The following is a 16,215-nucleotide window of genomic DNA, read 5'->3' as shown; positions in this document are numbered from 1 at the left end:
TTGATCTCACACCAACAAAATTGCATTGAATTCAGTGGGGTTGTGCCTGATTGTTACTAGTGTATGTGAAACTAGAATCAGCAGAATTCCCCTCGTCTTGTTCCTTGTGTAGGCATTCAGCGGTGTAAAATGCTACCAATTCAGGATTCGTGCAAGGCTAGGAAAAATCTCTCTCTGACACTCCATTCCTATAATATTTGAGCACTTCACAAACTGGAATGTATTTATCCTCACACACCGCTTCGAGGCAGGCAGCACCATTATTCCCATTCTACAGATGGGGAACGAAAGCACAGACAGACTAAGGCTTGGATCCTCAAAGCTACATAGGCTCCCAACTTCTATTGAAATCAATAGAAATTAGGTGCCTAAGTACCTTTGATAGTCTGGGCCTAAATGGTTTTCTCAGAGTTCCACAGGAAGGGCTAGATCTACAACTCTACCTAACTCCAAAACGTAGATCCTCAGAACTCATGCCCAGCTGTCACCTAGCCTCAAGAGTTTCTGCCAGTGAGAATGTATGCAGTTGTCTGTCTCACAGCTAAACCCCTGAAATTGCCCTGCCCATCTTGCCTGACCCGGTAGGTGGTGTCAGAGGTCACCTAACTGATTGGGCCCTGCACAAAACACCACTGGAGGAGGTGGCGGCAGCAGCCTCCTTATAAACTTTTGCCCAGGGGTTGAAGTGCTCACCCACTATGTGGGAGATGCCCATGTCAGATCCTCCCTTTAAGGTGAATGCTTTAACCACTGAGTTCTGGGATATTCTGCGGTGCGTGGGCTCTGTGTCTCCTGCTGAAGCTGTTCCACTCTGTATAAATAATTAAAAAATTATTGGAACAAGGTCTTGAAATTGGGTCCCCCCGCCCCCTGTGCAGGTGAGTGCCCTAACCAGTCGGTTAGAGAGTCAGTCTCATGCTGTGTCTGCCCCAGGAACATCATTAGTTATACAAAATGGAACAGTTTCAACAGGAGAGATGAGGGAGCCTCCCACCTGAGTATCCCAGTGGTTGGGGCACTCTCCTGAAATGTGGGTTCAAATCTTTGTTCCAAAGCCAGCAGAGGGGGATTTGAACCTGCATCTCCCTGTGCAAAGTGAGTGTTCGAACCACCATGCTAAAGGTTATTTAGGAGAGAACAGCATGACCAGCACGACCTCAATTTTTTCAAGACTAGGCACAGGCCCCTAACTCCAGAAAAGGGGCCACAGTGCTAACCCAGAGCACAGATAGGCCTTTCACCCGCATTTGCATTTTCTTCTCGCGGGTTTAGGCAGCAACATGCTCAGCTTGCCGGCTTTTGGGGATCCCATTCTTAGGTGCCTAACTCTCCCCGTACGTTGCAGAGGGAGCCTGAGGGTGTGACTTCTAGAAGGCAGGTTGCTCTGTAATTAGGCTCTGTAATGCTGAGTCTCAATCTCCTTGGCAGATCTAGCTCAAAGCCTGTGGCAGACCAAGGAACTGAACCCAGTCCTCCTGAGTACCAAGTTCGTGCCCTAACCACGGGATCATCCTTCCTCCAACAGCCCAGGAAGGGCAGAACATGAACCCTCAAACTAATTTATTGTAGATGAAGGTAAAGAACCACTGATTCTCTGGAGGGTGTCTCTCCTTTTTACTGCACTCTCTGTCCTTTCACAGAAGTGCGTGGATATTACAGTAGAAGAGATGGGCCCAAAAGGGCCAATGTCTCCATCCTGCACCCCTCCCAACCCCCACCCTCCCACAAACCGACAGGCTGACTTAATCAGCCTGCGTTTTCCTTCAGTGGGTTACAGTGGCACAGAACTGACAGGGTCGGGTAGAGAATCAGGCCCCCCTGCTATTTAAAGTGCCAAGCACAGAAAACCAAACCGCAAGTACACCCACGGCCGGGGGTTGTCAGCCCCCAGCTGTCATTGCTGACGGCAGGGGGAACCGATAAAAGCAGGGAGGAGGAACTGAGTTGGTGCAAGCCCTCCCTTTCTTCCAGCACAGATAGTGCTCCCGTTAGTGACCCTGGCTCTGACCTGCTCGTTTTGCCTGCTGTTATGTAATCTGTTGGGGCGGTTTGAAGGGCTATCCTCCAGTTCTTCCCAGGCTGCTGCTGCTGCCTTCAGTTAGCATCATTCTCCAGCCTCTGCGTGCGGGAATTGCGGAGCAGTTTGGCATTAGCACCTCGTCAACCACTTGAACTCTGCCCTTCCAAACTCCCCAGCACTGGCTTATGTTACAGTAATTTAGGATTTCCTCCTTCTCCAGTATCTCCCCTCCCTTCCTGGTCTACATTTTTCTAAGCTTTTCCTCCCTTAAATTTCTGTTCCTCTCGCAGCGTCGGGAAATAGAGGGGAGACTAGTGCGGGAATTTACTGCCGGTAGCTTTGTCTGTGCCCTAAAAAAGAGCCTGAATCCTATTGCTGGCTGGATGCAAGGAAACTTCCTCCTCCCAATGCAGGGCAGCATTGGTTTTTATTTATCCATTTGTTTGCTGTTGCTTCTGGGCCCTTTAAATACAACAAAACAGCATAATTAGTCCATCAGCTAGAGACTTGTCCTTTTAAATCCCTAAGCTGTGAGTGCTGTCATGCCAGCTGCCTGAAAGCCTCTCTAAACAGCTGTACCTTTCCCTGTGCTCACCCAACATGGGCTCTGGTAGGCTACTGGAGGGCAAGTGTTTCACGGGTAGAGGTCCTCAGCTGAGCATGCCTTGCGGCTTGTCCTGCACAATGACCTTCAAGAATGGGCAGGGTCGTGGCAAAGATCACACCGCTTCTCTTTTGGGTCACATCGAGCAGAGCTTTATTCTGACAGACACACACAGAGCTATGGCCATAGGGGAGCCCTGGACAGCAAAGGGTTTCGGTGCTGCTATCAGGAGACCCCGTACAGGTTTGAATGCCTGTGGCTTATATGGGATAGCTCTTCCCATACTGATCGCATAGTGGAGTTCTCCATTGCAAAACAAGCCTGACACACACTTCCTTATCTCTTACACAAGTCTAACGGCTCTCCTCAGCTGTTACAAGAATAGCTAGGAGCGATTACAAGAGCAGATAGTTGCAAAAACAGCTGAAAGCGCAATTAACAGTCTTCAGCGGGTTTTTCTCATCCAAAGTCATGCTAACTTACATTTCCATCACTCATTTCAGTGTAAGGCTGACCAGGCCTTGCTTTTGTTCTTCCACAGCAGCAAATCCAACCCAGCAGAGCGTCATGCCCAGAAAAAAACACGGGGAGGAGACAATCTCTCAGCCCACTGGCTGCTAGACCATTCGTTCCCCAGCTGGACCCTGAGCGCTTGCTGCTGGTGCGTGTCAGACGGGCTGATCAGAGGATGCTGACTCCACCTTAACCTCTGGTTCATGAATGAACAGCGAGGAGCCTGGATGCCTGTAAAAGCAACAGGCGAGGTGAGAGGAGGGCGTTGTCTCACCAGTAGCCACTCCTGCATCAGAGGAGAGGAAACAGAAGGCTGCAAACCACCTGCTGGTTAAAGGCAGACATATGCCCCCAGTAGCGAGTGCAGGCAGAAGTCCCATAATCCCTACCCATTCCTCCTGACATTCTCCTCCACCTAGCACCATTTCCATTTTGGCCAGGTGGCGTGTCAGCGAGTCTGCTCCTCTCTGTCAGCCTCGGGGAAAGCAGAGTGTCCAGTGTTCTGGTTCCACACAAAGGTGAGGGTGAGCTGAGTTTAATCCACATTAGCTGGTGACATTGCAGCCTCCAACGTCTCCCACCTGCTGGTAGCAGCAGTACTTTGGTGTCCATCGGGATGGCAGAGTGCAGTGATGGTGCTTTCATGTATTAGTTACAGTGCGTGTCGAGTTCAGGTTGAGAGAGGGAGATTAGCAGGCTGTATTACTGCCTCTACTTGCATTAGAAGTTACAGGGAGAACGTTTAAACTCATTCCCTTTTGTCAGTGTTAGTTTGTTGCTGCTTTCCTGCTTGCTGGCAAGGACAGAGAGGGTTTGGAGGGCAGGGGCGGATACTGGGATTAATAGCCAGTTCAAATATTTGGATGAAGGTTCCCAACAACAGGTACCCAAGGTTTCAACAGATTATTTCAAACAGAACAGCGATATCAGGGTCAATGGGAAGTGATCGTTCACATAGTCACCATGAGTAATGCAGTAGCAATAAAATGCATCTCCTGGAACAGAATCAACCTTGTATATTGGCACTGTTCTGGTGTGACTGTGGTAATGGAGGGGCCGTGCTGAGAATGCTTACTCAGGGCAAACTGCGAGGAATAGGGAAGACAATCCCCCAAACTGGTGGTTTATTCTATACTTAAACTCACCAAGCCAGTAACAAAACCACTTCTGTATTACCATAGGGGCTACCAAGAAGCCAAGATACAGTCTCCTGTAAGCAATCCACATCCAGACAGCCAAGTCTAGTACAGTGAGATTGCTGAAAACCTTATTCACCCTACTGAAAGATCTACCAAACCCAAAGACCAAACACATTGAAATATTCATTGACCTTGTGGGCAGATCTCACCCAAATACATGCTTACAACCAATCTTTATTAACTACAGCTAAGATATATTAATACAAAGGAAAAAAGAGAGGTATGGAGGTTAAAAGATCAATATACATACAAATATGAGTAAAGTTCTTGGGTCAATTTCACAGCAGGGATGATGAAGCTGCTGATTAGTAAAAGCTTTTTGGGAATGCATTTAAAAGGTTATAGTCCAACAGGCAGGAGGAAGTTCATTTGTCACATAGATGCCTGTGAGTCAAGCTGTACTTCAAAGTGGCCCCACTTCAGAATTATAACTGCTACCAAGGGGAATTTAGCTGGAGAATCAATCCGGTGCTCGACAGATAAAACAATGGGTTTAAAATAGTCACGACCCTCAAGATTAACACAGAAAAGCAGACCTGGAGATTAAAGTATCTTCACTTAAGAGAGTATGAATTTCTTCCCAAAGCACAAACCCAAAAGTAGAATAGACGTGCTGGGCCGAAGTCTGTTTTTCTACTTACCCATAAAAGCTGTGTCAGTGAGAGGAGAATCAAGTGGACTTCCTGAGTCTGATTCACTGGTGTAAAGGCTTGTATAGTTTAGACACAGGCACTATAATCACCTGGATTTTGTAAGTGAGAAGTGTAATTTCCCTAGCCAGTGTAATAATTCCCTTGGGGAGGGAGAGCGGAGGCATGGCATCAGAAAAATGGGTGTGGTTTATACAAATAAGTGGTGGTCACCCTGTCTGGTAGTAGCACTCATGTAGTGTGTATGGGGGGCTAACTTGGGTGTCTAAATGAAAGTAGCTTCACTCCCAGGTTGACTCTGGTGAGGTGCTGTCTCCCAGGCAGGGCATAGGGTCCAGCCCAGGTCAGACATTGCAGTTTGCTGCGAAGCATCCATTACAGAAGCAGGATATACTATAATTATTAGTTGCTTACGGTGCAGTTCTGCTCAGTGTAAGAACAGCATCATCTTTCTCCATAGAGGGGCACTCCACTGTAGTCAGGGCTGATCTCCTGCCTCTAATGACGTCAACAAGGGTTTTCTGCTTTTACTCTTGCGCGCACTGCAGAGCCAGCCTGGAGGAGAGAGTGGGATCCATGCTGGCATATGCATGCTCAACAGAATGGTGAAATTAGTTGCAATTTCGGGGCCTTCTTCTGCCCACACTTGAAGGCAAGAGGGTTGCATGGGAATAGTCTGGCCTGCAGCACGTTAATTCCAGGTGCAGATGGATGAGAAGGGGAGAGCCCGGAGTGAGGTTGCTGGGCTGGCGTATAGGAAAAATAAACAAACTTTTTATTTACACATAAGGAAGAAGTGATCTGGAGTCCTAGACAATAAACATGGGACCCCACGTTGCCCTGTGTATCACAATTGCTATCTCACCTTGAGTAATGGCCCCTCAGTGGGGTTTGCAAACAGAATTTGCAAACAATATTTGTTACATATTGTGCAAACCAGCCTCCACCCAGCCATGAACACGCTTATTTAACACCAATGAATCCTTCCCACATTTCGCACCATTACGGGAGTCTCCTTTACAAGTGAGGATCACATTACATGTTCTGTGCACATAGTTATTGTATGCAATTGAAAGGCAGCGTTGTCATTCTCTTCCCAGGGGCCTGCTCTTGTAAATTCTTGCTGGCTGCTCTTGGGACAGCTGGGAGGCAGTGGCCATTCTGTGTTCCAGTTCACAATGTTACAGGGTGAGTCACACACTTGTGCTCTCTCTCTCACGGAGACTTTGCCTTTGTGCTTTGTTTTCCTTAATCAGAAGTAAAAGCCATTTGGATTGCACAATAATGTAGTAGACAGTGAGAGCCTGAGACATGAGGCCTAGTTTAACAGGCCCGGTATGAGGCCTGAGCTAAAGTAACAGCTAAGCCCTGCTGTTATAAAGCAGAGTTAGCAGAAGTCAGGCTGAGAGTGCAGGCAGACTCACAGTAACTGGCAAGAACAGAGCTGGTGTTGCAGAAATACACATTCCCAAAGAAATGCTAGGAACAGAGCATGCATGCAGATTCCAGAACATCCTGATAACAGCTCATTCTGCAAAGATAACAAGGACATAAGGTCAAGATAATATGATAGAGATGGTTTAATTGAACCATTCTATCCAAAATAAAGGGTGGTATCATGCCACATCAGAGGGTGGCAACTATACACGTCAGAGAGGCAATATGAAACTTGTTTGTGTCAGTGTATAAAAGAGAGTGTCTTTGTTTGTCTAGCCGAGTGAGGAACGGAAAGTCTTTCCGTTTACTGAGCCAGTCCGTTGTCACGGGCAGACATGTATTGGTGTACTTGTAGCATCTATAGGGCGCTTTTTACCATGCTTTGTTGGCAATAAACCTGGCCCGGTGCCTTTGTTACTGAAACAGATCTCAGGTTTTACTGAATAATTCAATTGTGGTTTGGTACATCAGCTACCTGTGCAGAGCTGAGATAGCATACACACTGGGAAAACACACACACACAGCCAACAACTGGCAACACAAATGTCTGTAGAAACATAGATTTCTAGTGATGGGGGCTGGTATTGCAAAGAACAAAGAGCTCAGAAAAGGTGGAGTGGATTTCTGGCTAAAAAGAATCAAAAGAGAAAGGAGAAATGGCTTCCCACTTAGTGCAAGAGGACGAAGCTAAAGCCTTTATTTAGAGACGGAAGAGGATTTTAAAGTAAATGCTGTTGGAGACAGTGGCAAGAGAAGAGCTATTTTTTTCCTCACACTGGTGGGAAGAGTGACATTTGCAGTACTTACAAACTCACGCTTGCCAGAGGAAGCGGGTGAGATGGAGTGTAAGGACTCAAGAGGTGCTTAAAAAACATTATGTTCCAGAAACAAAACTTTCGACTGAAGTTCCAGCTCAGAAACCATGTGGGTGGAGAAAATGTCTCCATTTGTAGCTATGCTAAAGAAAAGCTTTCCACTACCTGCCATTTTGGTGACCTTCATGTTCTTTCACTATAGGTCGCTCTGGGGACTGGCACTGGCTTTGGATGCTGGCGGTCCTGGATTCAAATCTTGACTACGCCCTGACGGTTGGAGATACCATCTATGGCACCTTTCATTTTGATCATAACGGCCTTAAAATCTGTGCATATTTGTTGATTTATGTTCCCTCTTAGCTCCAGTCTACATGACAAATGCAGCTATGTCAGGAAACCTGGGTACACCACAGTTGCTCACTAAGCCCATTACAAACATGTGCCAATCTGTAGTGTCAACTGGATCTTTGTAATTTGAGCCTTGATCCTTAATTCTAATGCATAGATATCATGGCGATAAATGCTTCATTTAAAAATCCTGAGATAGGTAGAACTCAGCTATGGTTCATAACCAAGCTAAGGGCTTGGTCTGACCGGAGGTTTAGTCTTCACTACAACTGGAATCATGTTTGTAACAGTGTAGCCCCTGAAATGGTTGTACACACAGAGCCTAGGAGAGGAATAATGGTAGTGCTAAAGGAGTAGAAATATACAGGATGGTACGTGTTCTGAGCTAAAATTAGGAAAGGAAGCATCTGGGTTGAATCTTCCTGACTGTGCAATAGATCAGACTGTGGAATTGTCTCTCAGGTGCAGGGGTAAAAGCCCCATCAGTTAGGGCTTGTAAATTCAGACTACTGAAAGCACCAGAAGGTGTACTGTAGGGATCAATCCTGACCTGGCACATAGGAGATGGACAGAAGAGCTTAAGAGGTCTCTTCCATTTGTGATTGGATGACGTTTTGACACCACTGCTCTGCAGCTTCCAACGAGTCAAATGGCTTTTGTAAAGGGAACTCATACCTCACCAATCTACTAGAATTCTTTGAGAGTGTTTACCAGCATGTGGAAAAGGGTGATCCAGTGAATTTAGGGTACTTTCAGAAAGCCTTTGGCAAGGTCCCTCACCAAAGGCTCTTCAGCAAAGTAAGCAGTCATGGGATAAGAGGGAAGGTCCTCTCCTGGATTAGTAACTGGTTAAAACAGGGGTGGGGAGGGGCCGGATCCGGCCCGCGAAAGAATTTGATCCGGCCCGCGGGCGGGCGGGCGGGCGGGCAGTGCGCGCCGCCGAAACCCTGCCGCCGTCTGCCCATTTTCGGCGGCGGCGGGAGCTCGGAGGTGGTTACTGGGCCACGTCACCCCGCGGACACTGTAAAACCGCGCCGCCGAAAAGATGGAAACGGCGGCGGCATTTCGGCGGCGGGGGGGTGGAGTCGGCGGCGGCGCGGTTCCGTGGGGGGTCGGGCAGTTCCCGCCGCCGAAACCCTGCCGCCGTTTGCGCCTTTTCAGCGGCGGCGGGGGGAATGGAGAATCGGCGACATGGCCCGCGAATGGAGGTAGCAATATCAAAATGGCCCTTGGCAGGGAAAAGGTTCCCCACCCCTGGGTTAAAAGATAGGAAACAAAGGGTCAGAATAAATGGTCAGTTTTCACAATGGAGAGAAGTAAATGGCTGGGTGCCCCAGGGATCTGTACTGGGACCAGTACTGTTCAATATATTAATAAATGATCTGTAAAAGGGGGTGGACAGTGAGCTGGCAAAATTTCCAGATGATACAAAATTGCTTAAAGATAGTTAAGTCCAAAGCAGACTGCCAAGAGTTACAAAGGGACCTCACAAAACTAGATGACTGGGTAACAAAAGAGCAGATGAAATTCAGTATTGATAAGTGCAAAGTAATGCACATGGGAAAATAATCCCAGCTGTACATATGATGGGCTCTAAATTAGCTGTTACCACTCAAGAAAGAGACCTTGGAGTCATGGATAGTTCTTTGAAAACATCCACTGAATGTTCATCAGTAGGAAGGGTAATTTATCCCTTTATGTAACACAAGAACCAGGGTCACCCAATGAAATTAGTATGCAGCGGGTTTACAGCTAGCAAACGGAAGGACCTCTTCCCACAATGCACAGTCAACCTCTGGAACTCGTTGTCAGGGGATGTTGTCAAGGTCAAAAGTACAACTGGGTTCAAAAAAGAATTAGATAAGTTCATGGAGGATGGGTCCATCAATGGCTATTTTAGCCAAGATGATCAGGGACACAACCCTCTATGCTGGGTGTTCCTAAACCTCTGACTGCCAGAAGCTGGGACTGGATGGCAGGGGATGGAACACTTAACAATTGCCCTGGTCTGTTCATTTGCTCTGAAGCATCTGGCATTGGCCACTGTCGGAAGATGGGATACTGAACCAGATGGACCATTGGTCCGACCCATTATGGCTGCTCTTCTGTTCTTACGGAGCTTTAGTAGCAACAGTTTCCTTCCATCTCAGAGTTCATAATAGATGGGGTAGGCACAGTTCCATAACAGGCTGGAAGCACTGGGTGGTAGGTGGGACAATGCTAAAGAAAAAAAGAGGATGAGCATCCCCTGATGACAGAGATGTGAGGGGGCAAGTATATGTTTGCAAAGGTGACCCTGCGGTCACACATGGCCAGTGGCGTACCGTGGGTCTCCAGCGCCCAGGGGCCAATACTTACATTGCCGATGCGGGGAGGAGAGGGGGGGAAGCAAATGTAAGTATGGGGGGCAAGACGGACTCTGCCCTGGAGCCCTGCCTTTGGCTGCCTGGCCCCTGCATGGCCGGGATCCCCACAGTTCCCTCCTTGCACCCAGCGTGGGGTGGAGGGGCCGGGTTGGCGGGGATGTCAGCAGGGGGCAGCTCCTCCTCTGAGAGCCCGGCCGGCGCCTCCTCCCCCTGCTCTCCCTCTTGGTATGCCACTGCACATGGCAGAATGGGAATAACTGTAGCGCCTGCTATCATCAAAGAATGATGAAGGAACAGCAGCCCTCAGACAAGAGGCCACATGGCATCCCGCAGCGTAACTCCAGGGGCACTCTGGAAACCAGGTGAGTGTCTTGTGGTTAAGGACATTAACTGGGGTCCAGAAGACATAGGTTCAGCTCCCACAGTCTCCTTGTGCAACCAGAGTCAGATCATTTAATCTCTCGGTGCCTCAGTTCCCTATCTGTAAAATGGAGATAATGCACCCTTATTCCACACCTTCGTCTGTCTTCTCTATTTATGGGGTAACTCCTTTGACACAGGGTTTGTCTCCTGCTATATGTAAGTACCCAAAAGGACCTTGATCTCAGCTGAGGTCTCCAGCTGCTACAGAAATACAAATAATACATGATGGTGGTGACTCTGAAACCTGGGCACAAGGGATTCCCTAAAAGCAAGTCCCATATACCCCTGGGCTCTGTACAAGAAGGGCTGAAAACCAGCAGCACATGGAGAAGGAAAATAGTAAGGTTGCCTAGCAACTTCCAAGCCCTATTTTATGGAAGAGAAAGCTAATGCGAGCTGGGAGGGGAGCTCTGCACAGAAAACACATAGTCAAGCCAGGCTAATATTCACCCTCTTACTTAGCTCTCATACACAAATCCAGAAGTCTCACCCCTCTTCCTCTGCACAGATCTAATGGCAGGGACAGCACTACAGTGAGGTCTCATATGACTACGAGTTCGTTACTTTATATAACATTTCATACAATAAGTGATGTTAAAAACATGTGAAGGTTGCAAAGCAAAGCATGAAAAACCAGTATAACCTTAACTCTGCCCCATAGTGCATATACATTATTGCTCAGGGAAGTCACTTAGGGTCAGACTGCGGAAGCTGTTGGTTGTTAAAAATCTGACCACTTTCCTCTCTCTGCCTCAATTCGCCCATGTTAAATGCACATAATACTTCCTATAGTTTGGATGGTCATCACCTCAGTAGAAGGGGGAACAATCTGCTTTGGAACAGGCTGGCTAGATTAGTCAGGAGGTGGTTAAACTAATAGCAAAAGCACAGGGTCAAGAGAGGGACGATATGAGCACTCGGCACAAAATCGAGACGCTGAGAACAAAATTAATCAAGGAATCAAAGGATGTGAAGAGAAAAACTCTTGAACTGCCGATACACCAATGCAGGGAGCCTGGGCAACAAACAAGGGGAACTGGAATTGCTCATTTATGAGAATAAATTTGATCTAGTTGGTATCGCTGAAACCTGGCGGGTTGAGCCACATGATCTGAATGTTAAAAACAATGGTTATAACCGATTTAGAAATGATTGCATCTGCAAAAGGGGAGGGGTGCTCTATGTAAAAAATGGCATCCCCTGTTTCCGTGTCACTGACAACTCAGAAGAAAATTATCTTGAATGCTTATGGATCAATGTCCTGACAGATAAAGCACAAGATGGCGCATTAGTTGGTGTTATGTTTGGATACTTGGAAGTTACTTGCACTCAGAGAGAAACCAGCAGACAGGAACAAAGGGAGATGTAAACACACACAGACCGAGTTTAGTTTCTTATTCTAAGACTAGACAGAACTGGCTGAGCTATCCCATAATAGTCTAGCTGTGTTAGCTATGGCAAGGTAGGCAGGACACGAACTACTCAACAGTCAGTGTCTGCTACAGACCATGAAATCACACTAGGGAATAGGATGACCGGCTCCTTACACAGCTATCTATAATACGTAACCAAAGAAAAAAGTGTGATCTCGGGGGACTTCACTCTGAGTGACATATTGTGGCGGTCTCACACTGCCAGTCCTACAACATCCTTGGAATTTCTAAACATTTCCTAAATGTATATTTATTTCCTAAATAAATTTCCTAATTCAAAAAGCGTTGCAGCCAACATGGGGAAATTCTACGTGAGACCTTGTCCCAACAGATAAAGAGGAATGATCACAGAACTAAAAAGTAATGGCAGCTTAGGTAACAAGCAGTCACATCTTGATCACATTTATAATCTACAAGCAGGATAAAGTCCAGATCAGTAACGTCTCTAGTTGGAGCGTTAATAAGGCCAATTTCACAAAGCCAAAACCAATTATGAGCTAAACCAGGTAGGAGGAAGAATTAAATGAGAAAAATGTGAATGACAATTGGGAATCATTTAAGAGCACCATACTAGATGGCCAGAAAGACACAATCCCACAACTGAGGAAGAAGGCTGTGCTGATTAAAAAAACTGACCTGGTTTTAGAGGGGAAATGAAGGCAGTTATAAAAAAAACATTAAAATATGTAACAAGCAGAAGAAAAGAGAAGGCAGTAGTAATGACTATACACCAGAAGTTAGGAACTGTAGAAAATTGATAAGGTAAGCAAAAGTATGCAAGGAGAAATCTATATCCAGCAGAATTAAGGACAACCAGAGGGGAACAAAAAGAAAACTGACAACGGTATTGGTCTAGATCAGGGGTGGGGAACCTTTTTTGTGCCAAGGGCCTGATGAGTGTCCGCCACCGAATTCCCCCCTGCCGCCGAAAAGCGGCAAACGGCGGCAGGGTTTCGGCGGCGGGCACTGCCCCCCCCCCCGAACCGCGCTGCTGCCGAATTCCCCCCCCCCCCCCCGCCACCGAATTCCCGCCGAATGGGCCCGCGGGCCAGACCTAATGATTTCGCGGGCCTTATACGGCCCGCGGGCCGGATGTTCCTCACCCCTGGTCTAGATAGAAATAATAGAACTATAAATAACAATGCAGGAAAGGCAGATGTGTTCAATCGATTTTTCTGTTCTGTATTGGGGGGAAAACAGGTGATATAATCTCATTCAGCTAGTTATCTCTGGAGGACATTAAACAGAAGCTACCAAAGATAGCTGCTGGGAGTGGGGAGTGGTCTGGGCTCTGTAAGCCAGACTCAGCTCATCCCTGAGTGGAAGCAGTATATCAGAGGGCTTGGAGGCTGAAGTGTCTGTACCCAGGAGAAAACCAGCTCTAGAAAGGGGTAGGAGAAGAGACAAACATCTGCTGGGGGAAAGGTCCTAAAGTTGGGGGCATTTGGGCACAGGCTGTGGGAGCTGCCTCCCCAAGAAACCGCGGACCTGGGAGAGAATGCTAGGGAAAGGGGAAGAGAAACATGGAGTGTAGAGGGTGATAAACTAAATCCTGAGCCATCCCTTCTGGAAGTAGTAGTACATTACTGATTGCCTGCCAGATTCCCTGGGGCTGGCGAGAATTCACTGCTTCTCTTGTGCTGCTGTGACCAGCCAGCCTTCTTACACCAAGGCATCCTGGTTACTCTGCAGGAGAAGCAAAGCATGTCGAGAAAAAGGATGTTTGCATGCATGTCCCTCTTACCTAAAGCCTTGCGTCCTGTGCTGGGGACGGAAGCAGGCTGAGCGTCTTCTGACATCCCAGCAGGTGCCTGGGTTTTAACCTGGTGCCTCTTGAACAACAGCCCCAACAACACTCCCACGAGAGAGACCCTTTTAAATGGATACTGTCTTTTTGATCTTCTGGGCCTCAGGCCCGGGCACTGGGATCAGAACCAGTTCTGGATCTGTGCTGGAGCTGGGATCCTGGAAGCTAACAGTTTGGGCATTTTCTGAATACCCTGCAAGCGTTTCCTGAGCGGTGGCTTAGCCTGTTTTCCCTAACAAGCCACATGTTGAACTAACCCAGCGCGTCCCCACAGTGACATCCCAACAATTGGGGCCCATGCAGTATTCATCAATGATTACGGAGCAGCTCCACGCCTGTCACTTACACCTTCCCTGACTCTCCTGACCTACTCCTCCATCCCTCCCCCTTCTAACGCCCTCTCCCGGCCTGCTCCCCATCATACCCCACATACACGTCCTGTGGCAAGGCTGGCTTGGCTCCTCGCTCCGGTCCGCTGGGTCTTGCCACAGTGCGCAGACGCAGCCCTTCCTCTGCGATGTCTTGCCCTGTCCCTTCCTGGCTTTGGGTTGTTTTTTTTGGGGGGGAGGTTATTTCCTCCCTCCCAAGATGGGGGCTCTGGGAAAATGCGCATTAGTTAATCCAGGCCTGCTTGTGTGTCTCCAGCGTGTTTCTGGGTGTGTGTATGCTGGGGGGTCAGTTAGTTGTGGGGAGGTCTGTGTGTACTGAGGATAACAGGGTCTGTGTCCTGTGTGGCTAGCGCTCTGGGCGGGGGTATCACTGTGAGAAGGGGGGGCATGGTACAGCTGTGTGTCGTGTGTGGGGGTGTCTCTGCATATGTAGGTCAGATGCAATTTGCTGTGCTTCACTGTGTGGGCAGGGTTCAGCTTCACAAGGCTTGTGTGATGGGTGGGCGTGTTTGTCCCGATTTTGTGGTTTCCACCCGCCAAACGATTTGATGCTTGATTTCACTTAAAAAAAAACACAGTTCTGGAAAAGATCAGTGTCCCTCTACTGATAGTGCAGACTTCACCCCTCCAGATTGCCTCTGCTTGGTTCTTCTTTTGCAGTTCAGCCTGTCTTGTGTCTCTTTAGTGAAACTTTGATTATCAATAGCCAGTTGTGTTGCATCAACCAAGAAGTGTCAGAAGCTCCTGACCAGAGCAGGAAGAACACAGGTGTTATGATGATCTAGCCAATGTCCGTGTTAAACAAGTGAGATGCCCCTTAGTGCTTCCTGGCATTAGGCCAATGGATGGGAAGTAACTCCCCTTATGGGAGATGAAGCATCTGGTCTTTGCCCCTGCTGGAGACAGGAATGGGGCCGGTTGGACCATCAGTTTGATCTGACATGGTGATTCCTGGGACCCTAAGCAATATGTGGGAAGACAAGTTGTGTAAATGTACATTTCTCCCTCTGGTGCTATGAGCTTTCACAACTGTATGTCAGTCTAATCTATGGGGCTGCTTTTCCACCCACTCACCCTGGGGTCAGGCAGGACTATGTCCACTTTAGTGATCACCATGGGATCGCTTTAGTGGACGTACTCCTGCCTGAGTCCAGGGTGCATGACACTGACAGAAACTCAGTGTAAGAGAGAAGAATCCAGCTCTGGCTCCTTTTCTCTTCCAGATCTATTTTTAATAGCAGATTTGATCAGGCTGGAACACCCTGAAAGCAGAGAAGCATCAGGGCAAACATTCACACGCCCTCATGAAGGAGAATTGTGGAACTTGCCACGTTACATTAAATATTTGAGACTATTTGCTCCGCTGATATATTTATAGTGTAGGAAATCTGGTTCCCGGCTGCCTGTCCCTTTAAGTGTTTAAAATGTGTTAGAAGCAAGGGGAGTTGCTGTGAAATAAACTGGAGAGGAGGAAAAAAAAAAATGAAAAGCATGAAGCGAACTGGGGCTGTGTGAGCAGGTCTGATAGGCTCTGCAACCAGGAGGAACTGGGTTACGTAGGCAAGAGGCTCTGTCAACTTGAGCACCTGCAGAAGGAGCGGATCCGGAGAGAGCAGGGCAAAGCCAAGTTACAAGTGAAGCAGGAAGGCAGATTCTTCCCGTCCCGTTGCTTAAGCCTCCAGTTGCCTGGAAAGCTCCTAAGCGGACTGGCATCAGGGATGGACTGCTGCAATGTACGTACAAGCGGGTTTGCTTTTTAATCCAGAAACGAAAAAAATGCAGGTGACTATTCCCTGTTGCAAAGGTCTGAAATCCAGGTGCCAGGGCAGCAAGGATGCGGGGTCTGTTGCCATTGCTGAACTGGTCTTAGCAACTGAAGGGTGCAGACACACCTTCCTTTCCCTAGGCACAGAGCTGTTTGGGGGCAGGCGGTGGGGAGTTCTACCCAAGGCATGTTATAGTGTTACAGGCACGGGCTATGACCAGCGGCAGGGAAGCAGGTTTATTTGTAAAAAGTAAAAGCAGGAGGCTAATGGACTGAACTGGGTCTGTTTGAGTTGTTTTCGCGGCCGGCTCTGGACCCTTAAATCTGCTCCCCTGCATGGCAGGGCAGCGTCTATTGCAGGGTTTTTGAACATGAAATAATAATGGTACCAGCTGAAAAGCTAGTTTGTGTGTGGGAGTCTCTCTGCTTATTTCTGTTCCTGCGGT

The 16,215-nt window shown here is 47.9% G+C and overlaps 1 protein-coding gene across 2 annotated transcripts in view; it reads left to right on the top strand.

The window, feature by feature from the left end:
• LOC137163138 (sperm surface protein Sp17-like) overlaps nucleotides 1–16,215 on the top strand; it is a 46,176-nt gene that overhangs the window by 6,862 nt on the left and 23,099 nt on the right. Inside the window, exon 5 of one of the 2 annotated variants that reach the window (XM_067563296.1) lies at nucleotides 1,429–1,593. The exons of the other annotated variant lie outside the window; for it this stretch is intronic. The gene's annotated coding sequence lies outside the window, so the exon portion shown is untranslated. Of the gene's footprint in view, nucleotides 1–1,428; nucleotides 1,594–16,215 lie in introns of those variants that run through there. 2 annotated transcript variants of the gene reach the window in all.

The sequence above is a fragment of the Emydura macquarii genome, unplaced genomic scaffold (assembly GCF_026122565.2).
Source record: "Emydura macquarii macquarii isolate MOO-44397 ecotype Brisbane River unplaced genomic scaffold, CSIRO-AGI_Emac_v2 contig_312, whole genome shotgun sequence".
Taxonomy (NCBI): Eukaryota; Metazoa; Chordata; order Testudines; family Chelidae; genus Emydura; species Emydura macquarii.
Note: the sequence above shows the minus strand (reverse complement) of the source record. Positions and strands in the feature narration are given on the sequence as shown.